A 23,629-nucleotide genomic window follows, 5' to 3' on the forward strand; every position below is an offset into this window, starting at 1 on the left:
GACTCAAAATGAAAATTTATCTTCCTAGGATGAGTGGATATGTTGAATGCAAGTTGTTAGAAACATTAATCACCTCTTAGGCCTCAAATTGAGAGTCAGGTTCATATGCATTAAAAAGTGCTTATAGGGCTTAATTTTTTGAATGGTATTCAAAATTAGGGCACTAATTTTGAGTCCCAACACAATCCTCCACCATTGTTTCTACATCAACCCAAGTTTCTTATATAGCCAGCTAAGATAGAAGTTGGAAAGCATTTAATTACATTATAGGTCTTCCTTGGAAGAGTAAACCAAAACTATAACAAATATGAAAAAAATCACTAACAAGTTACATTTAGGTCCAAACATGACCCAATAAAATATCCCTAACTTAACAAGATCCCATTTCATTAGAAAAAAAATTTTAAGACAAAAACTTCACATGTTTCACAAAAACTATCCAAAAAATTAATACATGAGGAAAATCATGATATCTCTCAACTCCAATTGAATTAAGACCTTCATTCTTAACTCAAGATATTATTTTAGGTCATCTTTAAAACCCTGAGTGTGCAAATTTTGATCCCTTATGGATAATTTTATACACATCTCAAAAGTCATGCATGAAAATTAGATGTGTAAACTAACATAAAATTGATACCCTAAGAGAATGGTCATATCTCCAAACTCATAATGAATTAGGACTTTCCCTTTAACTAAAGGTAGTAATGTAGGTCCTCTTCATTACCTAAAAGGATATTTCTCTCATTCATTAAAGGTAATTAGATAAGCCACTTGCAAGTGGCTTGCGAAAACTAGAAAATATAGTTCCAACTGTGAGGTGAGAATTAAATTCTCTGGGCATTGGCAAAATTAAGAAACAATCCAAACTCTCAATTTCATCCCACACCTTATTATAGTAGCTCTTCAATCTTGAATTTTTAACTACATACTGTTCTCTAACTTGTCTTACTACCAACTCTACATCTCCTTGTGCTTTAAGCATCTTCACTCCCTTTTGTTTTATTTCCATTATTCCAAGAAGAAGAGCTTAATATTCTTCAGTATTATTAGTTCTTTTGAAATCCAATTTATAAGCAAAACAAGTCATTTCTCCATCAAGTGATACCAACACCACACCTGCATCTGATCCAACATTTTCATAACTACCATCAGATTCTAGGATCTAAAATTGATCACTTTTATTTTGTTATGATTCTCTAAAATCTTAGGGGTATTAGAGAAAAAAATATAACTGCCAAACTACATTTCATGATACAAGATTTTGGTATAGGATCATCTAATTTCAAAATAGTGAATTTTTCTTTCTCTTTTGGTTCTAGCTTCACATTTTTGTCTCTAACTTGTATAGTGGCACTAGACTAATCTAATTTTATTTCTTCCCCCATGTCTTTGTAAAAAATTATACTCAAGAGCATTCCATAGCTTATAGAGATGTATGCTACTAAAATAGTAAGTTTCAATCTCTTAGAGGGATAAGCAGTAAGGGAAACTTGAGCGTCTTTAATCGATCCTAGCAATGGCACTTGTTTGGCATCCATTAAAGAGCATCTACCAAAAGTTTTAGTCAATGGAAGGCCTAGAGCTTTGGCTATAGAGAAAGACGTAACATTATTAGAGGCTCCTGAATCTATAATGCAGTTACTCAATCCATTTCCACTAATGAATAAAGAAATATAAAAAGGATCTGGTTTATCATATGGGCATGTGGCTAAAATAGTAAATTCTTATTCTTGGAACAATCTAGGAATTGTAAAATATTCATTATTAAAAGAAGCTCCACTAGTGGTAGCCTTATTATGATGTTCAACGTTGGAATTAATATTAACATGACCTGCATCTTTATTACTACAATGTTCAACTAGTCTTTGAAATTTATCAGGATTAGACTTCAAGTAATTTGATGGAGAAATTTGAATTCTTGTCTCTTAAAAATATTGTACTATGTCAAAAGTATTAGTAGACTTACCTCTATTCTCCTTTTTTGAAAATGAAGTTATTATGCCAATGTCTTTATCAATTTTATTTGATGGTGCATTATTCTTGACAAGAACCGAGTTGTTGTTCTAATTTCTATTCTTCTTACCTCGGTTCATTACTGTTAATTGAGGTCCTTTTAGAGTAGAAAAATAATCACTTCCTATTTCTAAATCTAATTCATACTCCAAGAAATAATTTCTATAGTCACCACAAGGAGCATGATCATCCTCACTTTTAGGATATTCAATTGTTTGCTCTTTTTTATCCACCATCTGTCTATATCTAATCATATCAACACATGTACACCATCATGATCTTCTCTTAAGTGAAAAGACACATATTTTGTCTTTTTGGAGTAGGCTCAATTTCTAATCTTTTTTGAATAGGTGGTATTTTCAAATCTTTACCTCCATTTGGATTTCTATAACCTTCCTAATGAGGGTTATAAGGAAGTCTATTGATTTGTTTTTTCAATGAAATTAACTCATTAGAATTTTTTTAAAGCATGTCTTTTGTAGTATTGGAAGTATTAGCTATATTTCTCATAGTTCTAGATTGAAACTCTCTTTTCCACTTACCAAAGGCTATTATGTCATCCTCTATCTCCAAAGCTAGTGTTTGAGCAGCTTGCAAGTTGGCTACATTTTCTCTTCTAATATTGTATCCTAGATCAGGTGGCATGGATCTAATGTAGAAATTTTTCTTATTATCATCAATACGTGGACTTATAGTAGGGATTCTTTTAAAGAAATTATTGAATTTTGCATTGAAATCTCTCATAGAAACTAAGGTTTCTTTCTTTATTTGTGCCAATTGTAATAACAAGGTTTGTGCATCTTTTATGCTTTTGTATCTTTCCTCAAACCTTTTTTTCATGGTGTTCCAATTTGTGATGCATATTGTAGGTAGGTTTTAAAACCAATCTATAGTGTTGTCCACCAGTGTGTCTGTAAACATTCTGTCATGCCCAAAATATAGGGCATGAATGCACCAACAATTTTTTTTAAAGATATAATATGATTAAATGTAATACATAATTTTTTGAATAGAATTACTTAACTTCCTCATACTCATGTATAATTACAAAATTTAAGTAGCAATCAAATGCAATTTTTCTTAACATATTTTAAACTTAAATTGCATAACTTAATAAATATCACCATGTTATCTAATTAACCTCAATCAAATGAATACTATTTCAAAACATAAGAATACCATAGGAAGGTGAAACACCATTTTATCCATTTAACATAAATCAAGTGAATGCAATTTCAAAATATATAATGCTACAGTAAGATAAAACATCATCACATCTAATTTCAAGTAAATATATGCAAAAAAATTGAAATACTAGAAATATCATATGCAAGAATATTACTCAATTTTTTATCAACATATGTGGACTAGACACTTCTCATTTATTTTATTTTAGCACCTGATTCAAAGGTTCCACCAGGAAAGAACTAGGAAGAAAACTTGACATCATAGCCATTTCCACAATAAGTTTTAAAAAATAACATTTTATTTATTTTTACATAGGATTACTATCTCAAGGAGAAATCTCCCAACATATTTGAACTCAATAACAATTCCAAATTTCCTTCTTGGCTCCACAATAGGGAACCCATTATGAAGTCTATAACACACCAAGGTGAACATGGATAGATCAAAAACTGATTAGGAGACAACCAAACTTAACATGAAGACAATTTTAGACATTCACTCCCATCTAGGTTTGCACAACAGGTTCATCATTTAACCAAACTAGGGAGAAGGTGGATTTTTCCAAGAGGAGACATCGGCCACAACACCATAAAAGATGCCCTTTCAGGGTTATAAATTCAAGAACTTTTGTTCTTCCATTTCATAATCTCCAAAACTCAAAACATGGTTTGTGCTAATGGGTAGGGGGCCATAACACGCTACTCTCTCTCCCTCTCCTCATCCTGAGAAGAGACTCTACACTGTTAGAGTCCATCTAAAGACATCCTCTTGTACATGGACACTTTTGCCCTATTCAATGGTGAGTAATGCTAATACAACCCATACAATCCCTTCAAAAATAAAAGCAAAACACATTTAAGAAAACCTATTTCAATCCCTCCCAAACATATTCAACAAACATACAAACATAAATATGCAAACAAAATGACTTAAGCATGAAACACAACATGAACCAAAAAGAGCTTGAAGGGTTCCTACCTTCACAATGAGGTTATGGCAATTGGAAAATTTGAGATGAGCTTCTATTCCTTCTCCTTCTCCTTCAATCTTGAATTGCTCTCTAAAACTAGAGGTTGGGTGAACACCCTTCCTCTCTCAAATTTGCTCCTAAATAGGATATTAACTCAACCACCTTCAAAAAATAATAACTCCCCCACTTGCCTAAGGTTCTAGAGACTTCTAACTCAACTTATCATAACACTAACCTCAAGGTGGAGTCAAACCTATCTAACTCATGGTGAAAATATTCAATTTTCGCAATAAAGCAAAAATGGGATATTTTGGTGACCATAAAAGTCAACAAAAGGGGCTAGGGGGTGGAAAATGCCTCCAATCCATGCCCATACCCTTTAGGTACTTAGTTTTCATGATTTTTGGATTCTAAGACTATTTAGGGACCTAACAAAATGGTAAAAAAATTTGGACTTCCTAACAATCCTCAAAAAATGCAAATTAAATCACTAATCCTAATTAGGGTAATTAATCTCAATTACTAATTGATTAGCAAAAAGGTAACTAACCTAGTCCAACTTAGATCTTGAGGTTACTTGGTTAACCCTAACTATCAAGCTAAAATGCATATATGAGTCTTGAGTGTCAAGTGACACTATAAAATCACTGTTACAAAATGTTAACACTTAATGCTTATAGAATGATACATTCATTCAATTCATGATACAAATAAAATATGAACAACGAGGTTTGTATCTTTTATTAAACTAAACTTTGGTTTCCACAAATGGTACATAGGGTCCAGTTTCAATTCTCCATTAGATTTCCTAGCTAAAATATTCTACACAAATTACTAGCTCAAGAAAATCACACACACACACACACACACACACACACACACATAAGTCATTAGGATAATCACATAAATCTTGTATTTAAGTAATCCTTTCTCATTTCTACACACACTTAATCATCAGTAATTACATAATCAATACGACATATAACTTATTGATTAATTTAGATTAAGTACTAGAATAATCATTGCTAGGCATGCATATACCTAAACATTATAACATCACCAATAGCAACTACTTAACTATCTAAATGCATATAATCCTAATAATTGAGGTACCATAATCAATAACATCATCATCAAGTGAAACACCTTGCATCATTATTAGTGCAAATTAATGTTTAAATAGTCGAGGTAACATAGTAGTTCTCCAATCTTTAAGTATTAAAACATGGATGTATCTACTAATCTCAATTTTCATTAGGACATCTAAAACATACAACATTACTCCATATTCATTTTAATCTCCTACAACAGATTTAAAAAAGAAATTCATATTTAATAAGTACATGCAAGGGGGGGACCTTACACATTCAAACAACCACATCCTCATGTTGAGGATTTACTACACCACAAGCCTTATGGAAAGCACTCAAGTATTGGTCTATAGAAGTAAAGCCCTCTCCATTAAACCTTGGAAAGTTCTTTCTTGATGCTCTTGGTAGATAATTATTAGCCTCAAGGGAAAAAGGACCAATAGCATTTTGCAATGGTTGTGTCATAGCTACTGGTACAATATTCTAATTTGTTTGAAAAGTAATAAAAAATTGAAGTATTATAGCAATCAGAAAAAAGCATCAAAGGTAGAAGGAATGGAAGTCCTAGCAATTGAAGGAGAAGATGATTGACTTCTCTATATTCTATTAGCAGGGACAACTACAGATAGGAAAGTATCTTGGAGTTGTTTGGTTACAAATTCTCTTGCACATGTTCTTCCTCTTCTACAAAGATCTTCTAGGATAGGAAAGTTAGCCTTCTTGAGCTCTTCATATATTGGGTCAATCTTTCTTTTCTCCTTGGAACTCCTAGTATATTTGGAATCCAAAGTGAATCAAATTTTTAGATAAATGATGTTTTTCAAATTTATCTTACTAGTCTTCAACTTTAAATTTTCTCCACTTCTTTAGCATGTTGAGGTTGTTAATTAGTATCAAGTTCTTATGGGAAACACCTGAATACTATAAGTTCTTTCTTGAAAATCAAATATATATTTAGAGTGTAACTTATTATGAAGATAATTTTTGTATAACTTGTATTTGAATTCTCCCTAGTAGAGTTTCCAAAAACTATTGGTTAACAATTTTTCCTCCTATTAGATTTTATAATATTGACTCGTTGATACCCAATGCTTGGAAAGACAAAAGGATATTTACCAACAACTAGGTTAGTGTATGTACTCTACCACTACCCTCTCTACCACTACCCTTTGAATTGATTAGGTACAACTCCTTATGATTCTTGCAATAATATGCAATAATATGTCTTTATGTGATAAAAAATTATTGATATTAGAAGCTCTTAACCTAAGAGCAATAAAGCATAACCAAATTTTTTGTAGGCACAAACAATTCAGGAAATATGTATATGAATAACCTATCAAACTCAATGGAATGATTGTAGTAGATTATCTTGATATTCTCTAGTTTCTAAATTTATTCTAAATGCATTTACCTATCTATATGTAGAATTTGGAAAGAAAGAATTATACATATGAAGGCAAGTGGAATTTCTTTATAGATATTAGTCTTGAATGAAATGGAATTCAACAAATATCTAATAGATTTACATACATTATCCTTCAATTTTCCAATAGATTATCTAACATGTATGAAACTATCAAGAGAAGAAAGAGAATCATATATGAAACAACAAGTGGAATTACTGTAATACAAATATCAAAACAAAGTGGAATCCATGTAATTATTTATTGGATCATACATAATTGTCTTTCAACTCTAAGTGCAAAACTATCTAATGCATGGACTACAAAACATGAAAAGAAAATATTGTAAATGGAATTATAGAACCATTGTCTCTCAATTTTTTCAACCCCTATGATGAAGTTACATTTATAGTTATTCATCATCTCTTCATTCTAGTAGAGCAATAGTCACAAATATAAAATAAAATGAGGATAAAACATGATATTATCTAATAATATGACCAAGTGACATCTTTGCCATTGATGATTCTAGATCAAAGATATTCTTGAGAACACTCCATGACCTTTCAGCTTCCTATGATCTTAGAAAACCCTATGGAAAATCACTATTTATTTTATTTCCTATTTTTTTGCATCAAACTTCTTATTTCATATCCCAATGGTTGTTGCATTTTCAAATTCTAACTATTGATGTTAAATCAGTGTTCGTGATTTTAAATGTTGAGACTTTCCTTAATTTTTTCCATCGCGGGTCCCTCCTTGTACATGTGTTCAACTATCACTTTGTCACATAGAATAATAGTTGAGTAACTTTTTATAGATAGATAGTGATGATGGTGGATCCATCTCAATCTGGTGGTGGTAATAAAATGATGTTACGTTTCTTTGTTTTGTAGCGTGGGGTCTACCTTTTCAACTAAGTACATAATGGCATACACATGACAATACTTAATTGGCTGAAAAATATTACATTGGCTTTCATGTCACCTCGTGACTAAATTCTGACTAAGCTTTTTAAAAAGTGATGGCCCACCAGTTACGTGTCTTTCTCTCATTATGTCTCTATGACTAATTTTTACACCTCTCCATAATGACATAGTGAGAAGCATTGATCTATTTCAATCAAACAACTTATAAAATACATGGTCCACAATCTTCTTTTAACTATTTGACTTGTCAACTAGCTAATGATGTTCATTCTTTTGTCCATTTTACTTTTCTCTTCCACGTAGCTTATCATGATCACATCTAAGCTGTCAATTTTATTTTCAAAAGAGTCATACCACCTTTGACTTGATTTCTTCACCATTTTTGTTATTTCAAGAATTCATTCTATATTGAATTTAATTGAACTTGATTCTTAACTCTTCTCATGATCTATATATCAATCTTCAACTTCAATCTTCAATGTTCTCTTTTGCATTTTCTCTATACATGTCCGTGAAAATATATCCTTCTTTAGATATAGATCTTTTGATCATGGAGTTAGAAAATTTTAGAGATGAAGAACTAATTCTCAACATGAATTTTTATCTTAGACATGATTAGGAACAAGGAATTATGAATCATTAGAAACATCCAAACCTTCTTCTAATCAAGAAAATGCATAACAAAACCCTCCCAAAACCTAATCACCTAGCCATGGACTAGAAATTTTCTCATATGATTTCCTACATTAGGTTAACTCAAATGAAAGATGAGAAGGCCATCCTATGAGCAATCTAGACTTTGACTCAGAACATTGATACTTGACTAAACTTCAAACCTTAAAGAAAAATGATAAGATTGAAACCTGGACAACAACCAACTATGTATGCAATCTTTCATTCCATTCTCTAGGGGGTTGTTTCAACCCATAAAAATCTTTGTGCAACATACATACCATTCAACTTTTATTTGAGTCAATAAATGCTTTAGATTGTTAAATGTAGAATTCCTCTTCAAAAAATTCATTTAGAAATGAAAAATTGACATACATCTAGTACACTTTGAATCCTTGGTAAGGATAATATGCAAGAAGAGCTCTCACTCCTCCCAATCTTACAACAAGGAAAAATGTCTCCCCTTAATAGCTTCTTCTTGTGCATATCACCTACAAATTAGTCTTTCTTTGCTTCTTGTAACTTCACTTTCTTATTCATCTTGTTTTTGAATACCCATTTTGTTCTTCTCAATATCTTGATTCATTTCTTGTATCTAATGTTCATATCCAAGGTATCCTTCACTAATTTGAGCTCAAATAAACATAAAAATATGTGTCACCTATCAGTTCTTTTTTTTTCATAATTCTAGAGTCTTTGTCTCCAATCATTTGATCAAGTGCATGATGTCTTTATTGGAAATATAGGAGTAACTAAAAGGGGAGGGGTGAATCAGTTACAACTAAAATATATTCTAGATCCTTTAGATTTCAGATAAAACTAATTGTTTCTATTATTTGATAAACACAGAAAATGTTGTAACATAGTAAATGTAGAGTGTGATTTACTTTTAACTGATCTTAAAATATTAATAGTGATTAATTTGCAAACACAAGAGAATAACATGAGCACATGAGGCACTAGGATTTAATGTGGAAACCTAATATGGGAAAAACCACCAATATAACTAGTTACTATTTTTACTCTTCTAAAGTGAGCTCTGTTAGGAGCCAATGAGATTAAAGGCTACAAAATACACTATTAGGTGTGACCTTGTTAGAAGATTTAATCACCCTGTAAGGAGTGGCCTTGCAAGAGGTCTTAAAAAAATTTAGTGGAACTATCACTTTGTTAGAGGATTTACAAATGGCTGTTAAACCAAACTCTATTAAGAGATTTTGGATCACTGTTACAATGGTAAGAAAGTAATAATGAAATGGCCTGATTGTGATGCAACTAAATTGCTGATTATAGATCTCTATTTTTCTTCATACTTGACCCTTCTTGATCATATAACACTTTTCTGCTCCACAAGGATACATACTTATCCTTCAAGTTCACTCTTACTTTTTCTTTCTCAATTCAATCAACACATTTGCACACACACATAAAAAATCTCAACTTGACCTTTAATTTATACCATCCAGATTGTCAAGTCAGCTTAATTAAAAATTACAATAACCAATAATCATTATCATAGTCGGCTAGAAACAATAAGATCCTTCATTGGGCAACCTTGCTTAGTAAACACTTGTTTAGAGACAATTTCTTGTGTTAACCAACAGAAGCTTGGTTAATACTGTGAACTTTTAAAATCCTTTGGCAACCAAGCAAACTTGATGAATATTGACTCTGTCCAATTTCATTTGCTAACCATGAGAACTCAATTAACACTGTTTCCATAGAGTAATCTTCAAGAATGCTATGTAGACAAGGAAAACTATCTTGCTAACCAAGTAAGCTTAGTAAGCATTGACTGACAACTGATATGACATTTATGTAACATCAAAGACAACACACAATTAGATAGTTGTATCCAAAAATCTCCCTCTTTGGCATTGATGGCAACACAACATGTCATAGCAGAATGAAATTTGAAAATGAGACTTTCTCTAATAGAAATTTTTCTCCCTCTTAGATTTTTACCAAAACCTTCTTCTTTCATGTAGTAATCTCCCTCTACAAAGGAATTACAAAACTTCTATGACAATATACTTCTCTCTCAAAACAAATTTTAGATAGATATGATAGTAAAACTTATCCCTCTTTGACAACACATGCCAAAGACAACACATTCCAAATTAGTATCAATGTACCTTGAGTACTGATTCATATGCAATATTTTCTTATGTTGCATCAACTGATTTATCTTCTACTTGGTTCCTATTGATGCATCACTAAAACTTTATTTAGTGAGCTTCAAATAGGGGAATGACCCCTAGCTTGCCTCTTAAATACAAGAATGCATCCTTAGGTAATGGCTTGGTCAATATATCTACAATCTATTCTTTTGTATGAACATATTCAAATCTAATTTCTTTATCTTGCACCAATTCTCTAACAAATTGATATTTTATGGCAATGTGCTTATTTTTGGAATGCATCACTAGGTTCTTTGATATGTTAATTGCACTAGTATTATCAAAATACATGACAACTGGTACTTTGATCTCAACTTTCATGCCTTCCAACAACTATTTAAACCAAACAATATTAGAATAGTTCACTACTGCTACAGCATATTCTACTTTTGCTATAGATTGGGATGTGCAATTTTTCTTTTTGCTTGTCCAAGATACCAACTTTTTACCAAGAAAAAATGCTCCATCACTTGTACTCTTTCTGTCGTCATTATTTTTTTCCCAATCAGCATTAGTTAATACCTTTAGATCTAAGTTTCTTCCAAGTTTGTATGACAAGCCATAGTCTTTAGTACCTTTCAAATATCTCAAAATTCTTTTGATTACCATCATATGATTTTCTCTAGGTTTAGCTAAGAATCTTGCCACTATCCCAACTGCTAAAGCAATATCAGGCCTTGTATGAACTAAATATTGTGATTTTCCAATCATTGATCTATATAAGGTTTGATCTACCTCTTTTAAATCATCATATTTGGTAAGCTTTAGTCTAGTACACATGGGGGTTCCAACTGGTGTTAATCTTCCATTCTAAATTTCTTGAGTATCTCTTTGATATACTTAGATTGAGTAATGTAGATACCATTCTTGCTTTGCTATATCTAAAGTACAACAAAGAATTTTATCTCACCAAACATGGACATTTCAAACTCTTTGTTCATTTGTTCTAAAAATGCTTTGCATAGATCATTATTCCTTATAAATAGAGTGTCATCCACAAATATTTCTGCCAATACAATCTTGTTATCTAGTCCTACTTTGATGTACAAGCTATCGTTATCATTAGTTCTCTAAAAACCAACCTATATAAGGTAGTTGCACAACCTCTCATACCATGCTCTAGGAGCTTGTTTCAGACCATATAATTCTTTGTGTAATTTGCAGACCATGTCCCTTTTGTCTAGATCAAAAAAACCTTCTGGTTGCTCAATGTAGACTTTTTCATCAAGAATACCATTGAGAAATACAGATTTAACATCCATCTAATATACTTTGAATCCTCTATGAGAAACATATACAAGTAGAGTCCTAACACCTTCTAATCTTTCAATAGAGGAAAAAGTCTCACCATAATCAATTCCTTCTTGAGAATATCCTTTAGACACCAATCTTTCTTTGTTTCTTGATACTTGTCCATCTTATTTCAACTTATTTCTGAATACCCATTATGTTCCAATCACATTTTTATCTCTAGGCCTAGGTACAAGGGTCCAAGTTTTGTTTTTTTTTCTATTTTCTCTATTTATTCATTCATAGCCTCAATCCAACTTTCATTTTCCAATGCATCTTTAACATTTCTAAGTTCAAAATCAAATAGTAAACATGCACCTTTTAGCTTACTTCTTGTCACAGTACCTTCTAATTTATCTACAATAATCCGATCAGGTGCATGATGTTTTCTAACATACTTAGCCAATACAATTTATTTTCCTTTTAAATGAATTCCACTATCTTCATTTTGAATTTCAACTTCTGGCTGTGGTTTCTTAGACTCAATAAGTATTGGCTTAGTAGCTTCAGAATGTGACTCGGGTCCTTGTGACTCAATTTGAATTTCTTGCAACTCAGTAACTAAGGAAGAGTCAGGAGTTGAAGTCTCCTTGTTGATAGAAGTGTTTGGCAATGTATCAAGTTTGATGTAAACAAATCTCCTATAATCTTCTAGTTCCTTTTTTCTTTCTTCTTCAATCCTTTCTACAAACTCATCAATTCTCAGATGTGCACTTTCTATGATTTTTTTAATAGAAAAATTCAAACATCTATATGCCTTGCTTCTGTAAGAATATTCTAAGAATATTCCTTCATCACCTTTACATCAAACTTTCCTTTTCTAGATTCTTTCAAGATATAACATTTACTTCCAAATACTTTAAGGTAGCTTACATTGGGTTTATAGCCATACCATAATTCATAGGGAGTTTTATATGAGTCCTTCTTCAATTGTACTCGGTTCAAAGTATGAACTATAGTGCATATAGCTTCCTTCTAGTATTTGATAGCAACATTCTTTTCAATCATTAGAGTTCTTGCACAACCCATGATAGATCTATTTTTTCTTTAAGCTATTCCATTCTACTCAAGAGTACTAGGGGCTGATACCTAGCTTTTAATTCCTTTTTCAATGCAAAAGTTATTGAATTCATTGGAGATGAATTCACCACCTCTGTTTATTCTTAAGCATTTCAATCTTTTCCCTATTTACTTTTCTATTCTTGCTAGATACCATTTGAATTTCTCAAATGCTTCTAACTTTTCTCTAAGATACATAACAATCATCATTCTTGAATAGTCATCAACAACAAGAATAAAGAATTTTTCTCCACTATAGCTTTCTATTCCAATGGGTCCACATACGTCAGTATGCAAAATTTTCAAGACATCTTTAGATTAATAGTTTTTTCTCTTAAAACTAGTCTTTCCCATTTTGCCAATCTGACAATTCTTGCATAAACCAACATCTGGTTTCTTTAAACAAGGAATACCTCTTAATTTTTTGAATTTTCTTATCTTGACCATATTATCAAAGTTTACATGACATAATCTTTTGTGCCATAACTAACTTTCTTCCATTTGAGCAATAAAACATGAACAATCACCAAAATCAAGATAAAATAGGTCACCTCATTTTTGCTTGCCTGATCCAATCAAATTGTCTTTGTCATCCAATAGTCTTGCCTTGCCATGAATAAATCCCACCTTGAATCCAAGGTTGATTAGCTATGGTACACTCAGTAGATTATTCTTTAGTCCTTCAACCCAATAGGCATTATCACATAAAATTTCTTTGGTTAATGAGATTCAGCCTTTCCCTTTTATGCAATAGGGTTCATTATTTCTAGACTTTACACTACCACCATCATAGTCTTCAAAGTGTTCAAATTTTTTTTGTCTCTAGTCATATTATGTGAATATCCACTATCTATGATCCATGTGTCATTTTTACTAACATGAGAGATAAGTGCCATCTTATCTTCTTCTTCATCAAATTCATCTTTCATAGCAATGTATACTATCTCATCTTCACTATTATCAAAATCTTTAGCTATAAAACAAGTCTTCTTACTTTTGTCCTTGAATGATTTGTGATTTTTAAAATCCTTCTTTCCATTGTACTTGTGACTTTTCTTTTCATCCTTGTTTTCTTTGTTTAGGCACTTGGCAACATTATGACCAATTTTTTCACATGAAAAATAGATTAGCAGAACTTTACATTTGCATTTTCCTCTGCCTCTAGAATATTTCCTTGCAAGTAAAGCTTCAACAACTTCAAGATCACTATTAAAACTTTCTTTTGATTCATTTTCACTTTCTAACTAAATGTCCTTTATTTTCTTTCCTTTCTTCTTAAGTGAAATTTTGGCCTCAAATGCAAATTCAATATTTTTGGAAGCTGGAACAAAATTGTCATAGTTGTCTAGCTCAAAAGCTATCAATCTTCCTACTAAGGTATCCAAAGTTATCTTGTGATTTGTCTCACACCTCTTTTCTTAAATAGTAGATACTCTAATTGCATAGATAGGAAGTAATGTTCTGAGAACTTTACATACAAGAATTTCTTCCTTGATTTCTCCTCCAAAAGCTCTGATTGCACTAACACTAGCTTTTATTCTTTCTACATATTTGGCAATATTTTCATCTTCTCTCATTCTCATCTGATCAAACTATCCTCTAATATTTTTTTCTTTGGCTCTCCTTACATTTTCATCACCACCATAGATGTCCTTTAGCTTGTTCCACATACCAAACATAGTTTTTTAGTCTCTTGATATCATCAAATTCATCATAGCTAAGAGTAAATGCAATATCAATCATCATGATGTTATGGTTCTTTTTCTCAACAATGTCTCCAACAGATAGTGTACCAATGGGAGTTGTGTATTCTTCATCAAGGTATTTAAAGCTTGAATCACTAATGGAAGCTAGATGAAGTCTCATGAGTCCCTGCCATGCTGAAATGTTATCTCTATTAAGCTTTGGAATCTCTCTCTTGTAAGAAATCTTGACCTTTAGCTTAGGTCCTTGAAACCTTTCTTGCAATCACCAAAAGCTCTAATACCAGTCGTTGGAAATATAGAAGGAGTAATTGAGAGGGGAGGGGTGAATTAGTTACCACTAAAATATATCCCACATCTCTTAGATGTCAGATAAAACTGATTATTGATGTTATTCAGTAAACACAGAAAATGTTGTAACTTGGTAAATGTAGAGTGTGATTTACTTTTAATTGATCTTAAAAAATTAACATTGATTAATTGTCAAACACTAGAGAAATAACACAAACATATGAGACACTAGGATTTAACGTGGAAACCCAATATGGGAAAAATCACCAATGTAGCTAGTTACTATTTTCACTCTTCTAAAGTGAGCCCTGTTAGGATCCAACCTGGTTAAAGGTTACAAAACACACTTGTAGGTGTGACCTTGTTAGAGGATTTAATCACCTTGTAAGCAGTGGCCTTGGAAGAGGTCTTAAAACAATTCAGTGGAACTATCACCTTGTTAGAGGATTTACAACTGGCTGTTAAACCAGCTCTATTCAGAGATTTTGGATCACTATTACAATGGTAAGAAAGTAACAATGAAATGACATGATTGTGATGCAACTACATTTCTGATTACAGATCTCTAGTCTACTTCATACTTGACCCTTCTTGATCATATAACACTTTTCTGCTCCACAAGGATATCGACTTATCCTTCAAGTTTGCTCTTACTTTTTCTTTCTCAATTCAATCAACACATTTGCACACACACTTAAAAAATCTCAACTTGACCTTCCATTTATACCATCTAGATTGACAAGTTGGCTCAATTACAAATTACAATAACCAATAATCATTACCATGGTCAGCTAGAAACAACAAGATCCTTCATTAGCTGACCCTGCTTGGTAAACACTAGTTCTAAGATGATTTCCTATGTTAATGAACAAAAGCTTGGTTAACAATGTGAACTTACAAAATCCTTTGGCAACCAAGTGAACTTAGTGAACACTAACTCTGTACAATTTCCTTTGCTAACCATGAGAACTTAGTTAACACTATTTCTGTAGAGTAATTTTCAAGAATGCTTGGTAGATAAGGAAAATTGTCTTGCTGACCAAGTAAGCTCAGTAAGAACTGACTAACAACTGATATGACATTTGTGTAACATCAAAGACAACACATAATTAGACAATTGTATCCAACAATCTTGTCACATGTTTTTCTAATGTAGGCTTTTTTCATATTTCTTCTTCTTCACATTCATCTTGAAAATTATTTTTAGGTAGCACTTCATGTATTTTAGTTTTTCCTTTTGATTTTTTGAAATTCACTTGGTCATGCTTGACATACTCAACCTGACTCTTGCCAAGCATATTGTCATACTCGACACTAATTGGTTGATGCTTGGTGCATTGTTATTATAACAAAACATCAAGGTATTTTTTAGTGGCTAATATTCATAAATTGGATAATTTTAGAAATTTTTGGCTAGTAGTTTGGCTAATAATTTAAGATTTGATATAACCTAAATTGCCATAATTTTATAAAATTTAGTGCTAGAATATTTAAAATTGCTCAATAATTTATTTTATCAAAAAATTTAAAATCAAATATTTGCCACAATATTCAATACATGATTAGATTTGAGTCACCTAAATATTATATATTATTAGAGAAATTTAATTGAAGTGACCAATAAATATCATAATTATTAGTTACTTTAAGATATATCACCAATATATAGGTTTTATTATTGATTTAAAGTATATATAACGATCCTGATAATATTCGACGAGGTAAAAAAATGTTCAATTTTGATTTGTAATATTCCATGGTGATTATTGAACTTCCTATTATTATTGAGATTCCTCAATATTTTGTACAGAAAAATTGTGATTCAAAATAAATTACCAATATTCATCATATTTAGAAAAAAAAATTGAGAGATTCACCAATAGAAATATTTTTATTTTTTCAAAATAATGAAAGGTTCACCAATATTTTACATCTTTTTATGGAAGTAACCTTCTTAAAGTTTACCCTACATAACATGTATTTACTATTGTTGCTTGACATATTTCTTCTCATGTTCGGGTAACATGTTGGATTCACCTTCATCAATGCATATAAAAATTCTATAATCTTCAAGTTCCTTTTTACATTCAACTTCATTTTTTTCTCCATATTCATCAACTTTCACATTTTTACTTTCCACAAATTTGTTAGTGTTAGAGTGCAAACACTTATATACTTTTCTCTTACTGGAATATCCTAAGAATACACCTTCATCACTTTTTGCATCAAGTTTTCCCTTTGTATTATCTTTCAATATATAAAATTTTCTCCAAAAAACTTTGAAATACTTCACATTAGGTGCATGTTCATACCATAACTAAAAAGGTACAAGGTTTGTACCTATCTTGACATGTACTCTATTCAAAGTATAAATACTCATATTTGTAGCTTCTCTCTAGTATTTAGGTTCAAAATTCTTCTCCATCATCATTTTCCTAGAAGAGTCCATGATTGATCTATTACTCCTCTTAGCTATACCATTCTGTGGAGGGGTCCCAAGTGTAGATACCTATCTCTTGATTCAATTATCATAGCAAAATGTGTTGAATTTCCTAGGTATGAATTCACCTCCTCTATCAAATCTTAGAGACTTCAATTTTTTACCTATTTCCTTTTCAGCAATAGCTAAATACCATTTAAAATTTTGAAATACATCTAATTATTGTTTAAGACACATTATATTCATCATTCTAGAGTAGTTATGAATAAATATAATAAAGTATTTGTCACCACAATAGCTTTGCACACCAATAGGTCAACAAAGGTGAGGGTAAACCAACTCTCAAACAACATCAGAGGTATAGGTCTTTCTCTTGAAACTAGAATTTATCATTTTTCCCAATTTACATAGAACATTATAAATTTTCTTCAATCTTGGTAACCATCTTACTTTCTTCATTTCCTAATGCTTACCAAATTATCAAATTTGACATGAAATAGCATCTTATTCCATAACCATATATCATCACGTTGTGAAAACAAGTATGTATCATTATATAGGTCTAGATTAAAAAATTACCAATTATTCAGTCTCCACTTCCAACCAATTCTCTTGAACCATTACAGATCTTAGCCTTCTTGTGCCAAAATTCAACTTTGTAGCTTGAACTATTCAAATGTGTCATACTCAACAAATTTTAGTTGAATCCTTCAACCCAATAAGCATTGTCACATCTAATTTTATTAGTCAATTTTATTGATCCTTTACTTTTAACAAGACATGTTGCATCATTATCAAACTTAACATTACCTCATTTATAATGTTCTAGGTTTTCAAACTTACTTTTATCATTAGTCATGTGATGAGAGAAACCACTATCAATTATTCAGCTATCACCTTTACTCACATATAAAATAAGTGTATTTTTCTCATTGTCATCAGAATAATCTTTCATAGAAATATAAACAACTTCTTTATCATTACTATTAGAATCACTATCACATTCTTCTTTAGTAATGTAAAATGACTTACTAACTTGTCCTTTGTAGTATTTGTGTCCTTTTTTGTCTTTTTCATCTCTTCTTCCTTTAAAATTGATTTATTGCTTCTCATACTTTTCATCCTTGCCAAGAAATCTTGCAATAATATGACCAAATTTATTGCATGAAAAATAGATTAGAGACAGTTTACCTTTGTATTTTCCTTTTCCTCTTGGAAGTACCATATCCATTAATGCTTCAAGGTCCTCAAGATCATCATCAGAAGATTCACTCTTACTAACTTCATACTTTCCTTTCTTCTTCTTAGATTTATGCAAAACCAATTATGACTTGAAAGAAGATTCAATAGAAGGGGCATCAAAATTATCAAAATTTGACAATTTAAAAGTAGTAAGTCTACCAATTGGACTCTCCAATATTAGGCCATTACCAAGAGTACATCTCATTTCTTGTATAGTGAAAACTCTAATAGCATAAATAGTATGTAAAATTTTCAATACTTTTTTGATCATAGGCTTGTTACTTATATTTCCATCAATGCCTCTAACAACATTCATAACTTCCTTGGCTCTTCAAACATATAGGGAAATGTTTTCACTGTCTTCAATTCTCATGTCATCAAACTTTTCTCTCAAGCTTTATTCTTTGGCTCTTACTACATTCTTATCTCTTCCATATATCTTTGCCAACTTTTCCCACATTATCTTTGCAAGTTGCAGTCCTTAATATCATCAAACTCTAAATAGCTTAGGGTAGATGCAATATCTAACATTGCTTGATTATTCTCATGCTTCTCCTTTAGCTAATGGGCTATCATAGGTGTAGGTACAAAAAGATACACATTCTCCAAATAGAATATTGTTGAATCTATAATTCAACCAAAGTGTAACTTCATCAAACTTTTCCATGAAGAGAAATTCTCCTTGTTCAACTTGTGTATCTACTTTATGGACATCTTAATTTTTAGCTTTAAGTCCCTTCATTTTTTTCTCTATAAGAACAAAATGCTCTAATCCCAATTGTTAGAATGATTTAGAATAATTGAGAGGGAGGCACAAGGTTAATAAGTAATCATCAGGTGAAGATGTACAAATTAAACTTGAAAACTCTTCAAATAACTTAGATCTAACATCTAATGCACTCAGTCTCCATATAAACTTATTAGTAACATAAACTTGTAGTCTACTGTCCCAATAATAAGAAACTTGTTGAATGTAAGAAATTAATAGTAAAACATCTCAAATAACATCCACATAACTATGCCACCGTGATTTAAAATGGAAAACCAATAGCAATATGTCATGATTTTTCACTCTTCTAAAGTGAGCTCTATTGGGAACCAAACCTTCTAAAGATTACAATACATACTATTAGGTACGACCTTGTTAAAGGATTTAATCACCCTATTAGGATTAGCCTTGTGAGAGGACTTAAGAAAATTCTATTGTAATGTCACCTTGATTAAAGGATTTACAAATTTCTTTTAGGTCAACCTTGATTAAAGGATTTCAATTGATAGAATGGTTAGAAAGTAATAGTAGTTGTGATATTGCTATTAGGATTTAACTATGTAGATTGAGTCAAACTCATTGAACTATATTTTATGAGTATTGATTCAATGAAAATCCATCTTTCATGAGAATAAATGGAACACTAAGTACTCATTGGATCTAGGTGATTTGCAAAGAGTTGAAGCACCATGACTTCTTGAGAGGTCATGCATCCTAGTACTAGTCTAGTATGAGTGTCCTTAACTATGAAGTTTTCTCCATGATAAAACCCACTCTCCTTGCAACCCCATTTGAAAAACCTCCACCAAGATTTGTTCCTTATGAAACATTTATTAGAAATCCCCATAAGCTCATCATCTAATTAGTAGGAGATAATTTTCAAAGAAAGTAAAATACTGACATTCTTATTAGGATTTAACTATGTATTTAAGTTAAACTCATTGACTCATTTACCCATATTTCATGAGTAGTGATTCAATATTAATCCATCTCTCATGAGAATAAATGGAAAATATATCGCTCATTGGATTTAGGTGATGCTCAGATAGGTGATGCACCATGACTTCTTAGGAGGTCACCCATCCTAGTACTACTCCAACTTGAGCACACTTAACTATGAAGTTTCCTTAATGGTTAAACCCACTCTTCTTGCAAACTCACTTGAAAAACCTTCACCAAGTGTCATATATTATGAATAATTTATTAAAAAACTCCTTAATCTCATCAATTGATAAGTAGGAGATAATTTCCACAAGTCAAATTGTAATATTATTAAAAGTATTTAATTGTATATTTTGAGTCAAACTCATTGACCCATATTTCATGAGTAGTGATTAAACATTATTCCATATCTCATGAGAATAAATGTAACACTTAGCACTCATTGGATCAAGGTAACTTTCATAGAAGTGAAGCATCATAACTTCCTAAGAGATCACCCATACTATTACTATTCTAGTTTGAGTGCAATTAACTAAAAAGTATCCTCCATGGTCAAACCCATTCTTCTTACAACTCCATTATTAAAACCTACAAAAAGTGTTGTTCTTGATGACTGATTTAATAGAAAGCTCCTTAAGCTCATCAATTAATAAGTAGGAAATAATTTCCACATCAAGTGAAATTATGATATTACTATCAGGATTGAACTATGTATTTTTGAGTCAAACTCATTGACCTATACTTCATGAGTAGTGATTCAACAGGAAAAAATATGTCATGAGAATAAATGGAACAATTAGCACTCATTCCATCTAGGTTATGGTTATAGAAGTGAAGGACTGATACTTCCCAAGAGGTTACCCATCCAAGTACTACTACAACTTGAGTGCACATAACTATAAAATTTATTCCATCATTAAACCCACTTTTCTTGCAACCCCATTTGGAAAACCTTCACCAAGTTTTGTGCCTTATGAACCATTTATTATAAACCTCCTTAAACTTATTAATTGATAAGTAGGAGATAATTTCCATAGTAAGTTAAATTGTGATATTGCTATCAGGATTTAATTGTGTATTTGTAGTCAAACTCATTGACCCATATTTCATTAGTAGTGATTAAACACAAATCCATCTCTCATGAGAAACTTAGCACTCATTAGATCTAGGTGATGCTCATAAAGGTGAAGCACAAGGATTATTTGGAAGGTTGCCCTTCCAAAAAATAATCCATCTTGAGCACACTTAGCTATGAAGTTTCCTCCATGGTTAAACCCACTATTCTTGCAATCTCATTTAAAAAACATTGATCAAGTGTTCTACTTTATGAACCATTTGATATAAATCCCCTTAAGCTCATCAATTGGTAAGTAGGAGATAATTTCCACAGCAAGAAAAATTTTAATGTTGCTATTAGGATTTAACTATTTATTTTGAGTTAAACTCATTGACCCATATTTTATGAGTAGTGATTCAACATGAATACATTTTTCTTGAGAATAACTAGAACACTTAGCACTTCTTTGAGCTATGTGATGCTAACAGAGGTATCACCCAATAGAGAATAAATGGAAAACTTGGCACTTAGCACTTCTTTGGGTGTCACCCATCCCAATACTAACCCAACTTGAGCACTCTTAACTACGAAGTTTCCTCCATGGTTAAACCCACTCTACTAAAACCCAATTTTCAAAACCTTCACCGAGTGTTGTACAATATGAAATATTTATTAGAAAGCCTCTTAAGCTCATCAATTGATAAGTAGGAGATAATTACCATAGCAAGTCAACTTGTTATATTATTATCAAGGTTTAACTATGTATTTTGAGTCAAACTCATTGACTCATATTTCATGAATAATGATTAAACAAAAATCCATATCTCATTAGAATAAATGAAACACTTAGCACTCATTGGATCTATGTGATGCTCATAGACATGAAGTACTAGGACTTCCTGAGAGGTCACCCATCCTAATATGACACTAGCTTAAGTGCACTTAACTATGAAGTTTCCTCCATAGATAAACCCACTCTTATTGAAACCCCATAAGAAAACCCTTCACTAAGTGTTATTCCTTATGAACCATTTATTAGAAGGCCCCTTAAGCTCATCAATTGATAATTAGGAGATAATTTCCATAGCAAGTCAAATTGTGATATTTCTATCAAGATTTAACTATGTATTTTGAGTCAAAATCATTGACCTATATTTCATGAGTAGTGATTCAAAAGGAATAAATTTATCATGAGAATAAATAGAATAATTAGTACACATTTTAGTGAGGTGATTCTTAGTAATGTGAAGCATCGAGACTTCTCGGCAGCTCGCCCATCCCAGTACTAGTCCAACTTGTGCATACTTAACTACAAAGTTTCCTCAATGATTAAAACCACTCTACTTGCAACCTCATTTTAAAATCCTTCACCATGTATTGTTCCTTATGAATCATTTATTAGAAATCTCATTAAGCTCATCAATTGATAAGTAGGAGAAATTTCCATAAGTCAAATTGTGATATTTCTATAAGGATTTAACTATGTAATTTGAGTCAAACTCATTTACCCATATTTCATAAGTTATGATTCAACATAAATACATCTCATGATAATAAAAGGAACACTTATCTCATTAGATCTTGGTGATGATTAGAGAGGTGATGCACTGAGACTTCTTGGGAGGTCACCCATCCTAGTACTACTCCAACTTGAGCATGTTTAACTATAGAGTGTGCTTCATGGTTAAACCAAATTTTCCTAAAACCTCATTTTCAAAACCATCTCCAAGTGTTGTTCCTTATGAACCATTTATTACAAATCTCCTTAAGATCATCAATTTATAAGTAGGAGATAATTTCCACAACAAGTCAAATTGTTATATTTCTATTAGGATATAATTGTGTATTTTAAGTTAAACTCATTGACCCATATTTCATAAGTAGTAATTTAAAATAAATCCATCTCTCATGAGAATAAATGGAACATGTAGAAATAACTAGACCTAGGTGATGCTCATAGAGATGAAGCACCAAGACTTCTAGGGAGGTCACCCATCCCAATACTAATCTAGCTTGAGTGCACTTAACTATGAAGTTTCCTTCATGGTTAAAACCACTTTTCTTGTAACCCCATTTAAAATAACTTCACCAAGTGGTGTACCTTATGAACCCTTTATTTTAATGTCCCTTAAGGTCATGAATTAACAAGTAGCAAATAATTTTTGCAGCAAGTCAAATTGTGATACTACTATTAGGATTTAAGTGTGTATTTTGAGTCAAACTCATCGACCCATATTTCATGAGTAGTGATTTAACATGAATCAATTTCTCATGAGAATAAATGGAATTCTTAGCACTCTTTTTGGACATGTTATGCTCATAGAGGTGAAGCACTGCGACTTCCTGGGAGGTCACCCATTCCTATACTACTTAGACTTGAGCAC

The sequence above is a fragment of the Cupressus sempervirens genome, chromosome 8, assembly GCF_028749045.1.
Source record: "Cupressus sempervirens isolate cs-2001-9-10 chromosome 8, ASM2874904v1, whole genome shotgun sequence".
NCBI lineage: Eukaryota > Viridiplantae > Streptophyta > Pinopsida > Cupressales > Cupressaceae > Cupressus > Cupressus sempervirens.